Raw genomic sequence first — 20223 nt, forward strand, 5'->3', positions numbered from 1 at the left:
CATATTAATTGGCACGGAAAAATAAAAGTATAAATTTTGTCTAATAAATTCTAAAAAAGGGATTAAATTAAAGAAAATAACAAAGTATATTATGTATTTTTAACTGGCCTTTCCGATGCAGCAATCGGATTTTAGAAAAAATAAATAACAAAGGAACAACAAACATAATTGCAAAAACCCTTGTTCCAAATTATTGGCACGATTTATTTAATAATCAATTGTATAGCCTTTGGCCTTGATTACCTTCCTCAGTCGCTTTTCATAGTTTACAACCAAGTTGTTGCACTCTTCAGTAGTAATTTTAGCCCACTCTTCCTGACAATAATCCTCCAATTGAATAAGATTCTTAGGCTTCCTTTGCATTACCCTCAATTTTAATGTTCCCCATAAATTTTCAATTGGATTAAGGTCTGGGCTTTGTGATGGCCACTCCAAAACATTAATATGATTGTCCTCAAGCCATTTCTTAGTCAGTTTAGCCGAATGCTTTGGGTCATTATCTTGCATGAACCACCAACGACGACCAAGTGAGAGCTCTTTAGCAGAGTCTTTCAGGTTTTCATCCAATAGTTTAACATAATCTTCCTTTTTTATGCTACCTGTGACCTTAACAAGTCGCCCTGGTCCAGAGGCAGCAAAGGATCCCCAAAACATCAAACTGCCTCCCCCGTGCTTCACTGTGGGTATGGTGTTCTTAGGCAGGAAAGCTTCGCCAGATTTTCTGTAAATATAAGACACTTTATTATGGCCAAATAACTCTATTTTCGTTTCGTCAGTCCATAGAACACGTTTCCAGAATGCAACATCTTTATCAATATGACGTTTTGCAAAGGCTAGCCTTGCTTTCAGGTGCGTTGGCTTCAATAAGGGAGTCTTTCTCGGACGACATGCTTTTAAACCAGCTCTCTTCAAAACTCTACCAACTGTATGTCGAGATACATTCACTCCAGAGGTGCTCTGTTCATCAACAATCTCCCCAACAGAGATCCGTGGGTTTTGTTTTACTTGTCGAACAATTTTCCGTTCATCTCTTGGGGAAAGAATCCTTTTTCTCCCTCTACCCTCTAAGCTCATAACGTGGCCTTGCGATTTGAACTTGTTTATTATGGCTCTAACAGTGGATTTGGGAAGGTTTAGCTTCTTTGAAATCTTATAGCCCTCCCCATTGGTATGGCATGCTACAACAAGCTTCCTGACGTCTTCGCTGTGTTCCTTAGTTTTAACCATGACGATTGAAAATTATAATTTAGTCACTTATAATAGTTTAAATAAATCGCTATCTAAAAATTATCTGAAAAAAATTATTCACTGAATTAGCGTTAAACGAGCATAATATGGCTATACAAAAGTTCAGAAAGCACGTAAACCGGAAATTGATTGATATTATACTGATACTAAAAGGAAAACAAAGCCGTGCCAATAATTTTGAACAAGGGTTTTTTGCAATTATGTTTGTCATTTCGTTGTTATTTATTTTTTCTAAAATCCGGTTGCTGCATCGGAAAGGCCAGTTAAAAATACATAATATACTTTGTTATTTTATTTAATTTAATCCCTTTTTTAGAATTTATTAGACAAAATTTAACTTTTATTTTACCGTGCCAATAAATATGATCATCACTGTATATATATATATATATATATATATATATATATATATATATATATATATATATATATATATATATATATATATATATATATATACCCCGTTTACTCACATGAGTTAATATACGAAAGTATACATTTATGCGTAAAGTTTAAATATTTACTTCAACAGTGCTCAATACGTATGTAGTGCAAGGTAGTAAGTTATAAAATATATATAGCGATTATCTGCATCAATTGGTTTCATAATGCTAACTAAATATACACACATACACGCACTATATATATATATATATATATATATATATATATATATATATATATATATATATATATAGACACACCCCGTTTACTCACATTAATTAATATACGAAAGTATACATTTATGCGTAATGTTTAAGTATTTACTTCAACAGAGCAAGGTAGTAAGTTATAAAATATATATGGCGATTAAGCTGCACAGAATATTCCGCGTTCCATCCATGGTAGGATTCCTCATGTTTAGCGTGGATGAAACGCGAATATTCTGTGTTGTTTAATCGCCATATATATTTTATAACTTATAAAAAATGAACGTGATGCAATATGAACGACCAGGCGTTGCCCGGTTGTTTCTAATTCCCCATAAAGTTCAAGGATGGAGGGGGCGGGCTTTAACTCTGATAATTTAGGCAGAAGAAAAAAAAAAGAAAAGAAAAATGTGATGAATTAACCCAACAGTTAATTAGGTCAAATGGCAATCCCGCAGTGACGTTTGTTTTGGTTTTGTCGAATGTTAAATTAATTTATTTGTTTTAATTTTAATTTTAGTTCCGTTGTAATAATAAGTGTTAAATATGAATTATTGGTGTAAAAGTAAATGTTGAGTTGAAAGCTGTAATAAATAAAGGTCATATTTAGATTTCACGGCTACAGTTGGTAAAACCGGAAGTAAGAAGCAGTTAGTCCCGCAGATTGCGTCTTACACTAACTAAAAAAAACAACAACAAAAAACAAGAAAATAATATTAATAATCATTTTTTCTATGTATTTGTTTATTATTTTTATTTTAATATGGGAAAAACAGGAAAAATATAAAAAATACAAGAAACGGAATAAATAACCTTGTCCGATTCCAAACCGGGTTTTTTCAGTACTGTTCCTTGTTAACGCATTCTCTGTGGTGTAAATTGGGACCGGGAAGAGGCTAATCTAATAGAGAGAATAGATCTTTCAACTTCCATTGAATCTGACCGATTTTGGCAGTCGAATCTCACCGGAGAAAATATAGGAATGTACCATTATCGAGGAACTGTAGAGGTAATAGGCCTATAGCACATCTCAGGTAATGTACTACAGTTTGTATGCATTATATTTGCATGTAATGCCATGATATTTAATCCTATTAAGGTCAAAGTCGGAGGAGAAAAAATGAACTCATTTTATTTATATAGAATATAGAAGAAGAACAGATAGAAGAATATAAGATAGATAGATAGATAGAAGACGATAGATAGAATAGAAGAAGATAAAAGACAGATAGATAGAAGAAAGAAGATAGATAGATAGAAGAAGATAGATAGAAGAAGAAAGAATATAAGAAGAGAACAATATAGTTTTACCTGTTCATATTTGACTTTTTATTGAAATATTCTAGTGTTCACATCAATTTTAAAAAAAATAACTTCAAATTGAGGTGGCAAAAAGACAACCAGCACAATGGAAAATTCTTATTTAAATGTAATTTTAGGACATAAATTCAACACTAATATTACAGGAACACAATGAACTAATAATTACTTTCTAGCATAACCATTCTGCTATTTAACACTCTGCCACCTTTGGGGAATTCCTTGAATTAAACTGTAGCAACAATCCCGGGAAAAATCATCCCGATTTCTTTATTTTTTGTCCTAAGTTCTTCCTAATATCGAATTTTATCATTCCTTATTTTTTGCTTGATATAATGTTTTACGTTTTCTATAGGATTGAGGTCTGGAGATTTTACAGGCCAATAAAAACATTATGCAGGGAGTTGAGATTATCATCCGAATTCCGACCAACGTAGGGTAGATGCTCAGCTAATATATTAACGTAATTGGTCGAATTAATTCGACCCTGCAAGCAAACTATAAGCCCTGAACCATAATTAGTAATAATGCCACACACCAAAACTAAACCTTCACCACCTTGCACCGTTGAAACTGTGAAACTATGATTAAAGTATTCGTCTTTCCTCTGACGGACGTACTGCCTACCGTCACTGACTAGCCTATTGAACTTGGAGTTGTCGCTAAAAAACACTATTGACTTATATGAGAAGGCATGACTTTCATTGCATCTGACGAAGTCCAGTCGGCACTTTCTATTCCTTACATCAATCATTGGCTTGTGTCTTGCAACATATCCTCGCAAATTAAATTCCTTTAATCTATTCTTTACAGTAGAAATATAGCACATTTTAACTAGATTTCACTGTTGTATGATGTGTAGGGCCATTTCAAATGTGTTTCTTAGGTTGCAAATCTTAGTCGCATTGTCTTCCCTGTTAGAAGTAAGTCAAGTACGATCAGATTTAGGGACATCATTTAGAGGCGATAATTTAAGCTGGTTTTAAGCGAATTTGTTGCTGCGGACATTCTTTTTGTCTCCTCAATTTGAAGTTATTTTTGTAAATTGATGTGAGCATATTTCAATTAAATGTCAAATATTAATGGGTAAAATTATAGAGGAATAAAATGCGAATATAATGAGGTATAGATTGGAAAAACAGTTACATTAAATGTAGCTAGAATTAGCAATTTTGGAAAAACATACAAGTGCGGACATTCTTTTTGCCGGCACCACACACACACACACACACACACACACACACACACACACACACACACACACATATATATATATATATATATATATATATATATATATATATATATATACATATTGTGAATAAAGACAAAATATTGTATTCCAAAATTAGAGATGCTGACCATCTTATAATGTATTATTTTAATTCATTTGGCATTTACAATTCTTGACAGTATCTGTTTCGTAGTGCAAAATGTAGCACTTAATAATTATATCAATTAGAAAATCTATTTTCCCTAAACTCATCAGAATAAATGGCAACAATCAATCCGTCAAACGGAAATAAAGTGCGCTTTGACATATTAAAATCCGAAAATTGGAAGAGAAACTGTAAATGCCCCATAATATGTTTCCATTACGCTATTTGGAATTTTACATTTTCATTACGGCATTTGGAATTTTGAAAATTCAAAATGGCCTAACGGAAACATAGTATAAGGTATTTTCAGTTTCTCTTCCAATTACCGGATTGTTATCATATCAAAGCGCAGTTTATTTCCTTTGGACGGGTTGGTTGTTGCTATTTCTTCTGATGAGTTTAAAGAAAACATAGATTTACTAATATAGATATAGTAATCAAGCGCTTTATTTTTCACTACGAAATAAATACTGACAAGAATTGTACATGCCAACTTCAAATGCACTTTATTTCCTTTTGATTGATTGATTGTTCTATTTCGTCTCATGAGTAAAGGAAAATAGATTCTTTAATTTTTATAATAATTAAGTGATAGATTTTGCAATACGAAACAGATACTGTCAGGAATTGTAAATATCATGAATGAATAAAATGGGTGAACTAGGCAAAATATTGTATGAATCTCGTTCAATATATGTTACCGGTACAGGCTTACATATGTTTGGTGGGTTTTACAGTATATTTTATATTTTATTTTAATTTTTTACCTCTTTTCCCAAACTTACCGTGTTCAATAAAAGGTCCACGGCCAATTTCAATTTTCAAATACATTGGTACACACTCTATGTTTTCAGTGCTTAATATACATTTTACATTAAATATGAACACTAAAAAATTATTCCGTTGGGTAGGAAAAACGTATCTTGCCTTGGATAACATTTATTTATTATATAGTTGTTATTTGACAACTTTTTCGAGTCTGTATATAGTAATACAGACTGTAAAAATGTTTGACCAAGAAGCGCCATCTGGCGACAGTATGGTGAAATGCACCAAGAAAAGATGGCGGCTACACGCATACTACGCAAATGCTTTTTGTTGTTGCTTGAACACAAAAAGTTTTAAAACTAAGTTATTTTTTCTAAATAAAATATTTGTTGTATTATTTTATAATACAGGAGTTATTTTCTATTTTTTGTCTGTTTCATAATAACACAAGAAATGTTAAAAAGTAATTCATTTTAATAAATATATTATTTTGTTTTTCATGTCTTCCGTTCGGTTTCGTTACATAATCAGCCGCATTCACTTCTGTTTGCTTGATTTCTTCCGAGCAGGAATCTTGGACATTTACTAAAGTATGCACATTTATTTTGTTTGGACGGGGGGGGGGGGTCATTTTAAAACTATACCGCAATATTTTCTTTAATTTTCTATTTTAAGCGATTTTCATGCCCCCTAAGATGTGATCCCCTAATTTCGTACATTATTTCTCGTTCTCAAGTAACACCCGACGTTACTATCTTTTATTGAATAAACGCTTCAAAATACATTAAAATACTAACAACTAAGCCAGTTAGGAAGAAAAATCGAGTAAGCTCCTTTAAAAAAGTAAATAAACGCCGCATAATACTTTTAAAATATTCTGAGGTCTGTAGTTCTGTTTTTACAGAATAAACGCTTTAAAATAAGAGAACACACCAACTACTTAGCCAGTTAGGTTAAAACAACAGTACACAAGTAAAAATATTATTGAAAATATTATGGGTGTATAGTCTCATGTAAAAGCAATATCTCCTTCTGACGACAAACAGTATGGATGGCAGTAATGGCTGAACATGCAGTTGGGAGATGCAGAGTTCCTATTCAGTCACAGTATCCACGTGGAGAAGGACAGAGTAACGTCGTGAAACAACAACCAAGATAAAATCCGCAATAAATAAATTAATAATTACGACTCATCTCAAGAATGAATTCCAATTAAACATTATATATAACGGGAATTTAATATTAATGTTTAATCGAGATAAATCTTTTAAAATAGGGTATATATTTAACAAGGCGTATTACATTAAAATGATATACTACTACTTATAATAATGATAATAATCATAAATAATAATAATTGTAATGAAAAGGTAAAATAAAATGAAACCATAGGTAGGAATATAAAATGTATTAAAAAGTAAAATTAAAAAAAAAATTAATACATAATGAATAAAATAAAACAAAAATAAAAAAAAAAATATTTTGTAACATCGACAATCATTGGATTGGGCATATCAGTAAATATATTTGAGTTCAATATTCTGAAGTATATATATATATATATATATATATATATATATATATATATATATATATATATATATATACATGTATATATATAGAGATAAATAATATATTAATATATATATAACTCTCTTACTACCTCTCTCTCTCTCTCTCTCTATATATATATATATATATATATATATATATATATATATATATATATATACAAATATATATATATATATATATATTTTTTATTAAATTCAATTTTCACCCCAAAAATGGCACAGTGCCACTTTGAAGCAGGGGGCTACTATCAGGGACTTAATTAGCGGGGTCATTATGAAGGGAGATGAGTAGAAATATGTTGGTTGACATTACACTTGAACTTCTGCATATCGTTGCAGTTGGGAAAGCAGAATCCCGGAAGGGTGTTCCAAAGACCCGCAGGTCTGGGGAAGAAACTATTGGAGTAAAAGGCTTTCTTGCACTTAGGGATCTCTACTGTAAAGGGATGAGACTTAGTAGCTTGTCGGGTTTGTCGGGGGTAGTTACGTCGGGGAGGTACAAGTGTTTGCAGTTCGTCAGAGCATTCAGCATTGAAGTATTTGTAGAACAGGCAGAGGGATGCAACATCTCGTCGATGGGACAGAGGCTGAAGCCTAGATGACAGTTCAGGACCTATCAGGTTGGCGACTCTCTTTTGAACCCTGTCCAGGAGCGAGAGACAAGAAGCGGGTGCACCAGCCCAGATGTGACAACAGTACTCCATACATGGGCGAATGGTTGCCTTATAGATGTATAGGATAATGTCAGGCGTAAGTAGTTTTCTAGCACGGTAGAGGGAGCCAACCTTCCTTGCAGCAGCCTTGGCAGTGCTCTCAATGTATCTATTCCAGTTCATATTCCCTGTAAACGTTAGGCCGAGGAGTTTAAAAGAAGTACTTTCAGGTAATGTGTTCTTGGCCATTGCTATTGGTGGTAGAGAAGGCTTCTTGTAGTTATTGAAGGAAAAAAGCTTAGTCTTAGTAGCATTGAATGTGACCAACCATTTTTGTCCCCATTACACTACGGATTGGAGGTCATCCTCTAGTGTTTCTGCCATTTCCTTGGATATGTGTTCATTTGTGTTCCCCTCATATCTGTTATAGAGAGTGGTGTCATCGGCAAATATACCCATCTCAGAAACAATTTTATCAGGTAGGTCGTTTATGAATATCAGGAATAATAGAGGTCCAAGGATAGACCCCTGAGGTACTCCCGCATTTATTTCGTATTGTTTGGATGTACGACCGTCGAGGACAACTTTGATGTTTCTATTACTTAAGAAGGATTTAATTACATTATGAATTCTTCCAGTGATTCCATATGATCTAATTTTCCTAAAAAGACCATCGTGCCATATCCTGTCAAAAGCCTTAGATATATCGAGGGCCACCGCTCTACCCTCCCCTGTTTTATCCAATGAACGGTATATACGTTCAGAAACTACAGTTAAGATATCTGCTGTTGAACGGGCTTGCCTGAATCCATATTGTTTGTCAGTCAGGAGTTTAGCAGCTGCTAGGTGCTGAACTAGGGCTTGATTAACTAAGGACTCAAATATTTTTACGACAAGCGGGAGGAGGCTAATGGGGCGATAATTTAGCGGGTCAGTTCTTTCACCAGAATTCTTGAAGACTGGTACCGCAGAGGCGGTTTTCCAGCAGTCGGGAAATATACATATATATGATCTTTTATTTATGGATCTCTATATATATGTTCTTTATATCTACAGAAAAGATAAGAACATCAATGGCAGTCGTCAATATTTCAAATGCAAATCTGTTGTGTATCTCATATATATATATATATATATATATATATATATATATATATATATATATATATATATATATATATATATATATATTATATATATTACCGTCACTGGATTATGTATCTTCCACCAGACTATCCATTCATGTGTAATCACCTTTTTCTTCACCATATTCCCCCTGCTTCAATTTTTTTGTTATCAAGTAAGACCTTTGACTTGCTTGTTGTTTCATCAAATACTTTTGCATGCTAAATCCGATCCCGCATTTTTATAATTTATACCCTCAAATGAGAAGGAAAGTATTTCTTTGAAACTCCGCGCATCAGGGACTATCCACTTACCCAGTGTTTCCTTTACTTTTCTTTTTTTTTTACACAATGATCACCACTTATCAAGGCCCGTAAACCACTCAGGGATAAGAGTTATTGCAAGTACATTACGTTAGTGTGGAGATTTGATGAAGTGTTTACTTAGATTAGGAATTTGTTAACATTGGACTTGAAGACATCCAAATTGTAGTCCGCTGGGAAGCAGACAGACGGAACAGATTTCCACAGGCGTGCAGTTCTAAGAAAGACGCTTTGTTCATGGAATCCGCGTTTTGATTTAGGCACAGATAAAGAGTGGGGGAAATTTTTCACAGTGGATTCGGCTAGACGGGTGTATTTCGTGAAAGATTGGCGAGGGGGGCAGAGATTGGAGTTCAGAGGAGCAACTGCCATGGAAATAACGATAAAACGATGATAGGTTCGCAACGTCTCTTCTGTGCGAGAGAGGTTACAGGGTAGAGAAAAAGGCATCCCCCACTAAGACTCGAAGTCTATTTTGTACTCTGTCAAGGCAGGATAGGCTGTATTTTGCAGCTCCTTCCCAGATATGGCAACAGTATTCAATCCTTGGACGTACTTGGCTTTTATATAGATAGAGAATTGCATTTTCATACATACATGTACCGGCTGACCCAAAAAACCGGCCCAAATCTTATTTGGCCCCGTTTCCGAGTGTCTTGTCCTAAATAAGTGAAACTTTGTCATAACTAGTTTATTATATTAAAAACCTCACATCAAAACACTAGTATATTTGGCTTTTTTTTTCTCTCCATTCTACAGCATACGTTCTAGATGGCCTATATTTAGCGTTTGTTTTTTTGGGGTAACTCTATGTGTATATATATATATATATATATATATATATATATATATATATAGAGAGAGAGAGAGAGAGAGAGAGAGAGAGAGAAAGAGAGAGAGAAAGAGAGAGACAAGAATGGCGGATTGAAAGGGAGAAGACGTTGGGATTTAAAGAAGTAGGAGTTGATATAATGAAAAGGTGATTTATTGTTAAAGATTAATTGTGCTTATGTTTATAGACGCTGCTGCGATTTATAACGGCTTAATTTTATATAGCAGTTAGTAGTTTATATAACAGATAACCATGGCAACAGGTTGCAAAATCAGTACTGGCCGGCGTTGTCTCATGAGAGGAGGAGAAGACAGGTTAGATACGGGGTTTAAAATGATATTCTTCTGTTTTTTTTTATTTTTTATTTATTAATATTTTGGAATTGTAAGACGCTGTAGTTAAAGGAAAGAAAGAAGGGTAAATAGGAGGATAAATTAAGGAATTATACGTTACAGGTTATTTTGATGATATAAAAATAGGTAAGAATATCAGTAAATAAATCAAATAATAAATTAATACAAATAATTAAGGAAATGTTTATGATAATAAATAACACACAGATAAACACACGCATACACATGTACACATACACACATCAATGGGGGAAGAGCAAATGCTTGAGTATGTATATATACATCCATAAATAAATAAATATATATATAAAAGCTTCTGGTCAAAAAGATAATATTTATATACACAGATACATAATATATATATATATATATATATATATATATATATATATATATATATATATATATATATATATATATATATATATATATATATATATGTATAAGCGTCCGGTCAAAAAGGTAATAATTAAAGAGAATTAGTGAGAATTTAATATAAAAGAAAAATTATAAAATATGTAAATGGTAAATTAAATAATTAGTTTACTAATGTAGATGGTAAATAGAAACGTAGGTGTTTACAAGTAAATAATAGATAGAAGAGCAAGTCAGAGGATAGCAATTGTGATAAGGATGTAACTAAACCATTAGAAATCAAGACCTAACAATTAAATTAGCCATAAGAAACTATGAGGCGAGAACTCTGAGTGATTGACAGATTTTAAGGATAAACATATTACTGAAAGTTATGGATTGTAAATGCGTGGTAGATAGGGCTACGGGTCCTCTATGAGTGTATAGCATTCATGTTTAGGGACTGATACTAAAGGGGTTTAGGGGTAAAGGTAGGAGGGGTTTGGAAGCTATTGTGGGGGTTGAGGCAAATTTTTGGTGTGAGAAGAATGCGGTGTAAGAAAGACAAAATGGAAGCCGATTTATAGAGAAGTGAGGTGTAAAATGTGGTGTGTTAAGCAAAGCCAGTGAGGGTGTGGTGTTATAGGGGGTAGGAGGGTAAAGATGTGATAAGGGTTGGGATTAAGGTTTTAAATAATGAGATGAGGAGTGAGTTAGGCAAAGAAAGAAACAGGAATTAGACAAAAAAGATACAGTGGGGATAAATAGGTGGGGGTTCTGTTGTGGGGTTCTTTTAAAATGAATGGGGGTTTATAGAGTTCCGGTTGTAAGTAGGGTGTGTGTAATTAGGGATCAAGTGAGTTGTGCGTTTACTAAAATTGGGCAATTACGTTATTGGTATGCAAGCGGTATAGTATTATATTTTAGGGGTAGGTTATAGGTATTGTTAGAAGGGAGAAAAGTTTGTTAATAGGTGGGATTGATAATGTTTGCAATTAAGTGAGATTTCGATATTTTATTTAAAAGTTTTTCTCTATTTCTAAAATAATTTTTCAGTTTAGCATAAGTAACATGGGGAGTTAAGTGATTTACAGGTACAAGATATGTTCAGAATTTCCAAGCTAATAATATGTTTGAGGTTGTTACGGGTATATAGTAGATAGTGGTTTGTTAGTGAAGTACTATTGGAGTGGTTGGGGTTATTTAGGGAGAATTTGTGTTCCCTAAAGCCGTCTTTGAACGCAGTGCTTGAGAGGCGAATGTAGAATGTTTTGTTTTGTGAGTCTTCAGCAGGAGCAATAGTTGCTTTGTAAACCACATTAGTTGAGAGACAATTTTGTTGGAGCGGGCATTTGGCTTTGTTAAGGCGGTTAGAGGTAGTTTGACTATTTTTGTTATAGTTGTTGTTATTTAGCATTTCAATGTTGTATTTTTTATTTTATTTTCTAGATTAGTTGTGAAACTCTAGCTAAGCTTAATAGTGTTCTTATTGGAAAAATGATGCAGGGTATTGCTAGGGGGAAGTGATGATTTAGGATCATGAAGAATGTTCTACCAAATTTAATGGGGTTTACAAATATATATATATATATATATATATATATATGTGTATGTATATATATATATATATATATATATATATATATATATATATATATATATATATATATCTTCATGCATTTATTTATTATTTTTCAAAACAGTAATCTACGTACATGGATGTTTTTAAATAAATAAATAAGTACATAAACACAATAATATATTATTTGTTCATGATCAAATAAAAATGTGTAATTTTCTAAAAAAAAATAACCGATCGCCATCGTGAAGACGCTAACCTTAATATCGTTTAAGAACTCGACAAAAATATATATGCACACACATATATATATATATATATATATATATATAAATATACATACAATTCCTTCATGTATATATACATATATGTATATATATATATATATATATATATATATATATATATATATATATATATATATATATATATATGCCTACTTTGGAATAACACGATTGTCTATGTGTAATATTAAATGTATAATATATTTTGTTATGTAATCCTAAGCTTAACTGATTTTATATCTTATTTTGATGTTTTTTTTTAAATATTTTAAAAATTGATATTGTATTCTTTCTTTCTTATTGTTTTTTACAGACATCGAGATAACCGAACCACGTTATAACATATAATTCTTATTCAACCATTACTACGAAATATTTGGAGCTATTTGGGCTGTCTTCAAGATATCATTTATAATGAAATAATTATTTACAGATGCAACCACTGTAAGTATTGCTTTCACAAGTTAGTCATTATAGAAAAAATACGCCAGATGAATTCTTTTAAATTAAATATCTTTTTACAACATAAACGATCATGAGTTAAGTTAATAATGATTAAACGCGATGTGAAAAACTTGTGGTTATCCGCCTTTTTTACCTTATTTTTTTTTTAAATAATATTTTTAAGATTATTTCTAGTTACGATATTTTTTTTATTATATTTTTAGGTTAAGATAGTGAATAATTACAAAACACGCTCCTCTCTATAATAAGATTGTGTTTCTATATAATATCGTTTTTATTTTACCTCGGAAGCAAAAGTGCAACGGTACTACAAATATGTATATGCACGTTATTTTTTATTTTCTGATCAGTTTATAAAATGTGAGGATGTGCCATCCTATCAGATTCAAAACATTCACTCGCTAATTCAGATATTCAAACTGAGAGATAGTAATTAAGATTCAGACTAACTCTCTAATAGCAATTGTTTAAATCTCTCTTGCACTTGATTCACGCGGTATATTTGTCAGGTTGTTTTTTTAAATATTTTTCTGAAGCCCTTTTGCTCCTAAAATAACTGGATAATAGATATGTTCTTAAGATTCAAGTTGATTTTCATGTCGTGCAAAATGCTGTTTACTATATTAAATAACACTTCTCAATGCATAGGTGTGTGCCAAATGTCGTCATTGCTAATGAATATATAATCATGTTACGAATGTACACTGGGGTTTGCTTATCATAATAACTATATGCACACACTTTTCATTAAGATGGAAAAATAAAATAGGAGATATACACAAAAATACTTTTTGTAGCCATAAAAAGCCACCGATTTACTACACCGGTCTGACTTTCTTTAGAAATTCACCAACACTTTAAAAGTATACGATATCACAGAAGAAACGCGTTAAGAGAATTCTTATTTCGTAATATGACAGACCTGCATGAAGTTTTTACCAGATCAAACAAAATCACGAACAATAATTCATTAAACACGAGAATCGAATAAACATTCCACGTGAAGCATGATCTCGATTCTCATATAAAATATTATGCTGCAAACAGAGACGCTTTAACAATTTTTCCATGCACGGTAAAGACTACGGTGTGAGATAATCCAAAAGCTAAAATTTGGTGATATAAGACATTAGAGTATAAAGCCCTCCAATAAATCAAGGCGCAAACATTGGTGGGATTCGCTAATGATCGGGGACAGTTGTAGGCATACAGTTTGAAAAGGACTAAGGCAGCAAATTGCTCACGTTACCTATTTATATAAAACAAAGCGCAGGTCTTAAAAAATGAGACGACGGGCAATACCGAGAAAGTATTTAAAAATCAGGGGTTTTTTCTGTTAATATACCGATTTTTATTTATATTCAGGATTATTCAATTATTCAAATATATTTTAGAAAAGTCCAAGTTGAAATCGTGAATTACTATATCACTTGAATGTAAATTTAAATTATTTACTTATAATAAGAATGCGTGAACCTAAAATGGCATAAAGATAATGTTATAAATAAAATTACATTATTATATGAATATATATGTATATATATATTTATGCATAAATGCATATACATATATATAAATATGTATATATATATATATATATGTGTGTGTGTGTGTATATAGTATATAGTACGACCATATAATCTCTAATTCTAATCTAACTAAATTGTATACAAAATGTGATGCTTGTTAGCTCAGTATTGTTTTTTAATGGAAACAACTGTCCAAAACTTTGATAATTTTATATAGAATGATGGATATAATTAAACTTCAGTCTACATTTTCTAACATTATTTATTGTGTTGCAAGGTTTCATATACTTAGCGAAACGTTTTTTTTTGTGATTGGTTGCTGTGTATTATACTAAAGGTTATATATTTAAAAATTGTGCAATAATCCCCTCTTTACACATATGATATTTTTAAATGTTAAGCTTATGCAATGTTTTATATACTTGTCGGAATTATTATACAATATTTATTATTATATAAACATTTTCTTTAATATATATATATATATATATATATACATTTATATATACATATACACGCATAGACTTATAAACACAGACACACACATATATATATATATATATGTATATAAATATATGTACATATATAAAGGTAGATAGACAGATAGATAATTGATAGATATGTATATGCATATATAGATATATAGATAAATTGATTAATACAAACTAAATATTAAAAATAAGCTTTAAAAGTACAATAGCAGGCTTACCAGTTTCGTACACCACTGAACAGACTTAGATTTTGATATAATTAGGATAAAATATATTATAATAGGATATTACCGTTTATCATGTTTTGAAAAATATATTATCAAAGTAACGTTTCATTAATAGAACGTAAATTGCCATTCTAAGCACACAATTAAAAATTATACTAATTCCCAACACTATTATTAAAATATATGGGGTTCGATGGCATCCGGTACTATTCTCTTATAACTAAGCACATCTTTCGTGAAACATCTAAAACTATCGAAATACGTCCGTTGGATACACGTGATTCAAGTGAATGTATCGAGACTAAATATTTTGCTAAATGGGCAAAAAGATATTGCTATTATTTCAAATTTGGTCAGTATTCCTTATCTTAAAACATCATTGGGTTTTAGCAGCGTATTTTATATTGAAACAATGTGTTGTTTTTCTACTACACCTCTGACGTACTCAATCAGGAAATACTTATTCTCCTACAATAATATATCTAGTTTTATTCTAGTAATATAGTGCCTATGCGCTTAACATTTAGAGGACGACAGAAAGAAATACTCCCCCCGCGTAAAATGCTTCAATTCAGTAACGATCCCCCATGCAAATTATTCACCATACTGTGTTTTTTAATAGTTACACTGGTGTGCCTAATGTAAACCCCTTATAATTATCAATGTGTGTGCGTTCAGGTTCTGCCCTGATTTGTTCTTTACCCTGAGTCAGTCATATCACGTTTTTTTTTATTTGATATGAAAATTTTAGATAGAAATGTTCAGAAGGTTTTAAACACTGTCTTTCTGGGAAAAATGAAAATGTTTAAAAATTTATGTGATTTATTTGAATATTTATCTGATTTTCACTTCGATTTCATGAGTCGCTTATATATCGCCACCACATATTTTTAACGTAAAAAAATCCCCCTATATATAGCTGTAGAGCTAAGAACATAATCGTTTAGCAAGATTTTTCACTCTCAAATAATAAATTCATCATATAAAAACTTTGTGTATAAACATTTACACCCGAAACAGTATATATATATATATATATATATATATATATATATATATATATATATATATATATATATATATATATATGAAATGAAAATTACAATTGTATTTACCAAAATGATCCAAGATGGTAAAATTAAAGTAAATTATAAATATTAAAGAATTAATATTTATAAAATAATCTCAGCCGGATATAAACACTCGATAAAACCAAATAGGAAATGGAGCTTATAATATGCTCACACAGTTAATAAAATATGTTAAAAACACTTTTAAATGAGTTAAAAACATATTTAATCTGAAAAGGAAACACTAGATAAATGGATAGTCCTTAATTCGCCGAGTTTCGAAGAAATACTCTCCTTCTCATCAGAGGGTAGGAATTAGCGAAATGCGGGATCCGATTTTGCATGCAGAAGTCATTTGATGAAACAACAAGTAAGTCAAAGATCTTACTTGAAAAGTAAATAACTTAAGCAGAGGGGATATGGTAAAGAAAAAGGCGATTACACATGGGTGGATAGTCTGGTGGAAGATAAAAATCCAGTGACGGTAAAATCCAAATGTAAAACTTCAAGAAAGTTAAAAGAATTTCCATCTGTACAAGTAAAATCAAAGGAAATCCCGTAATTGGGGAGAGGATGGCCCATAATAATCCAAAGGCACACAAAAATGTGTACAAGGAAAAGATAATATTAATAAAAGAAAAATAAGATGGGCTTTTCACTCTACTTCCGAGACATAACTATAAATAAAAAAGATACGGGAAGATAAAGGAGAGAGAAAAAATGATAAAGGTTAATATAAAATAAAGGGAAACAAAAGTCAAAATGTCCCAGACAGGAAATGTTAAAGGCGCGAAAATATATATAGGGCAAAATAATATAGGGCAACTGAAATGTACAGGTCATTACTTAAAAAAATGTCAGCAAGAGTTGTTAAATAACACTAAAAGGAAAATAAAACAGGAAAATAAAAATTAATAAATATATAATAAATAAATAGAAAAAAGAATAAATAAGTAAATAAAAAAATAAAATATAATAAACAATAAAACATAATATATAATATATAATATAAAGTAAAATAAGAATAAAAATTACAATAAAAATTATTTAAGGGAAGAAGATGTCCGGTATCTGAAGTTTAAGGAAAAAAGTAAGTAAATTCTTATAGTAAAATTTAAGTAAATATACATACAAGATATGGAAGTGTGAGTAGATTCATATATTAGATAGGAAAGTTTAAAGAATAAACCAGAAAATGCAGATAAAAAATCCGGCCATGCAAAGAAGAGATAAAGAATTAAAATAAAGGATTATTAAATTATAAAATATTAAGAAGTATGTCGAAAAACGATAAAGTTAAAGAAAACATATTTTATATCTATATAAAGGGTAAAAGTTATAATTATGTTATTTCAAAATTGTCATAATTAAAATTTGACTTATGTTTCCAGAAAGAGATCAGTTCATTTTTACAATGTATTATATTGTTTCTTTGAGGGAAAGTAATTATAGTTATAGCTTCGGTTGTGCAGACGCGACTTGACTTATAGCCTGGAGTATAAGACTGAACTTTTTTTTAATAATAGTCCATTTTATTGAGGAGGGAGTATTGTTAGAGTTAAGTTTTTTATTTAAAGTTTTCAGAGAAGTTCCTTGGTCATTATTAGAATTATGGTTGTTAAAGAGGAAATGTGGTTTGATATTCTTTTTTTAATTAATGTTGAAGTAGCGCCGATATATGTATGTACTTTATTAAAAGCTCGAGTTCTGGTATTAATATTAATTTGCTGATTTGTATTAGTTAAATAGTTTGAATTTTGTTCATAGTGTCCAAAAATGGTGGGGCAATGTCTGTATGAGGAATATTTTGGAAGGGATAATGAGTGTTGTTAGTGTTAGGATGGCTATAGGAGAAATATTGTTTTTCTTCTTCTTCTTCTTAATTATTATTATTATTATTATTATTATTATTATTATTATTATTATTATTATTATTATCATCATTATTATTAGTTGTATGATTGTAGATGGAAGGGCTGCTCGAATGGTATATTGGATTAGTAACTATATCAGATAGAGGATGGGAAGAATAATAACTTAAAGACGAAATAGTAGTGCCTGTTATGGGAGGATTGCGTTGGAGCTTAGTAATAGTGCAATAGTGCAAGGATATATAACATTTTTATGGATCAAATCATTATTGTGTGGGCAAAGATGTTTTTTTTATTACAATTACAGTTATATATATATATATATATATATATATATATATGTATATATATATATATATATATATATATATATATATATATATATATAAGCTGAACGTTTGCGTGTGTGTCTGGTCACGAATAGGCTCCTATATGGTTACTATTATCGAAAACACAGACACAGGAATGGATATGTCTGATCTGGCATAATGTTGATTCCTTAAAAAATTTGGGGTCTGCGTACGTGCGTTGTCCACAAAGGATGGAAATAACAAATTTAAAATGTTTACAAATGTGTTTGATATAGATGTGCATAATAACACTTTTATAAGTATGTTTTAATTTAAATAGGGGTGGTATGATAAATTGGGGGGGTTGCATTCGCGCCTGACCTTCATAGAATGGAAATAGACACAAACTTTAATAAACACTTTTCATATCTATCTGCATAAGTATACTTTGATAATTGTTTCAGTTTGAAGAAATATTGTATAATAAAATGATGGGGTGTTCGTTCGCGCCTGACCTCCTTAGAATGAAAAAATGTCAGCAAGTTTAGCAAGGTCTTTTAATATAGATCTAGAGACTATTGTTATAGGTGTTTCAGTGTAAACATGCATGGTATAATAAATTATGGGGGTTTATCTATTGTATTTTTACTTTCATCATATTTTGCTTTGGTTTGGATACCCCCAAATTCGAAGCTATCTCTTAAAAACACTTCCTTTTCATAACCTATCATACTTTCATAAATCAGTGTCTATGTTTCGTTGGCTGTTTTTAAACCCAGTCAACGACGGGTACTTTTGCTAGCATATATATATATATATATATATATATATACATATATATATATAGATATATATATATAGATATATATATATAGATATATATTTATATATATATAAATTTAAAGGAGATTAGAACAATAGTCTAAAGAGCTGAGTGTATTTTAATGTAACAGTGAAATTACTAGTTTAATTAAAATAAATCTGCCTTACTTTTAATCCTAGGTTTATTTATGGTGTCTTTTAAATTCAATAAAAACCCTCTTAAATTTGCTGATGAGGAGACCTTGCTTACCAAAAAACTATATATAATTATTCTACATAACTTGATGTATACCACAATAAAAAGCATTGTTTTCCGAAACGATCGTACAGATAATTGATTTTGTTGTTGTTCCTTCTTATGAAACTGATTTTTAATTTAATTAAAATTTGATTTTTGAATTTTAAATTATAAATCACATTACTTAATATATATATATATATATATATATATATATATATATATATATATATATATATATATATATATATTGTGAAAATAAGTTTTCCCTTATATTTTATCTTTTACTAGTGCAAATATTTAATTTTTAATCGCCAGACGTGGACTATCTTAAACTTTACACCTTTAAGTATGTTTGGTATGTGAAGTATCGCCATTCTTATATAACCGTGTCTGTGTACGTCTTTCTTTATCTTGCATGTGGGTGTTGTCTTACGGCCATATTTTAAATCATCGAGTGCATATTCTGAGTGATTTTTCAAGCTCCACGGAGGCATTTCTTCTCCATGTATTATACAAAAATCTTATATATACAGTTTATATATATTTATAATGTATGACGTGTATACACTAAAACACAATTCTTTTAAGGGTCCTTCAGTTACGGATTTACTTCATGAGCATGCTTAGTAGTTCTTAAATCTGTGTGTGAGCGTTCTATAATATGCGTTAAGCGTTCACCATACATTTTTTAATTATTTTTCTTTGTGTTCCGCGGTGCGGTTTTTACCGACACTAGTCGATTAGGTGTAAACAAGCATTAAATACGAAAACACGA

General features: G+C 30.6%; 1 protein-coding gene across 5 annotated transcripts in view; it reads left to right on the forward strand.

The window, feature by feature from the left end:
* The window catches only part of LOC145283516 (neuropeptide Y receptor type 2-like), a 1003835-nt gene that overhangs the window by 879632 nt on the left and 103980 nt on the right, over positions 1-20223 (forward strand). For all 5 annotated transcript variants that reach the window (XM_080132357.1, XM_080132358.1, XM_080132354.1 and 2 more), the window contains one exon: positions 12756-12886. The gene's annotated coding sequence lies outside the window, so the exon portion shown is untranslated. The remainder of the gene's footprint in view (positions 1-12755; positions 12887-20223) is intronic.

The sequence above is a fragment of the Euprymna scolopes genome, chromosome 8 (assembly GCF_053919585.1).
Source record: "Euprymna scolopes isolate OS-2025 chromosome 8, ASM5391958v1, whole genome shotgun sequence".
NCBI lineage: Eukaryota > Metazoa > Mollusca > Cephalopoda > Sepiida > Sepiolidae > Euprymna > Euprymna scolopes.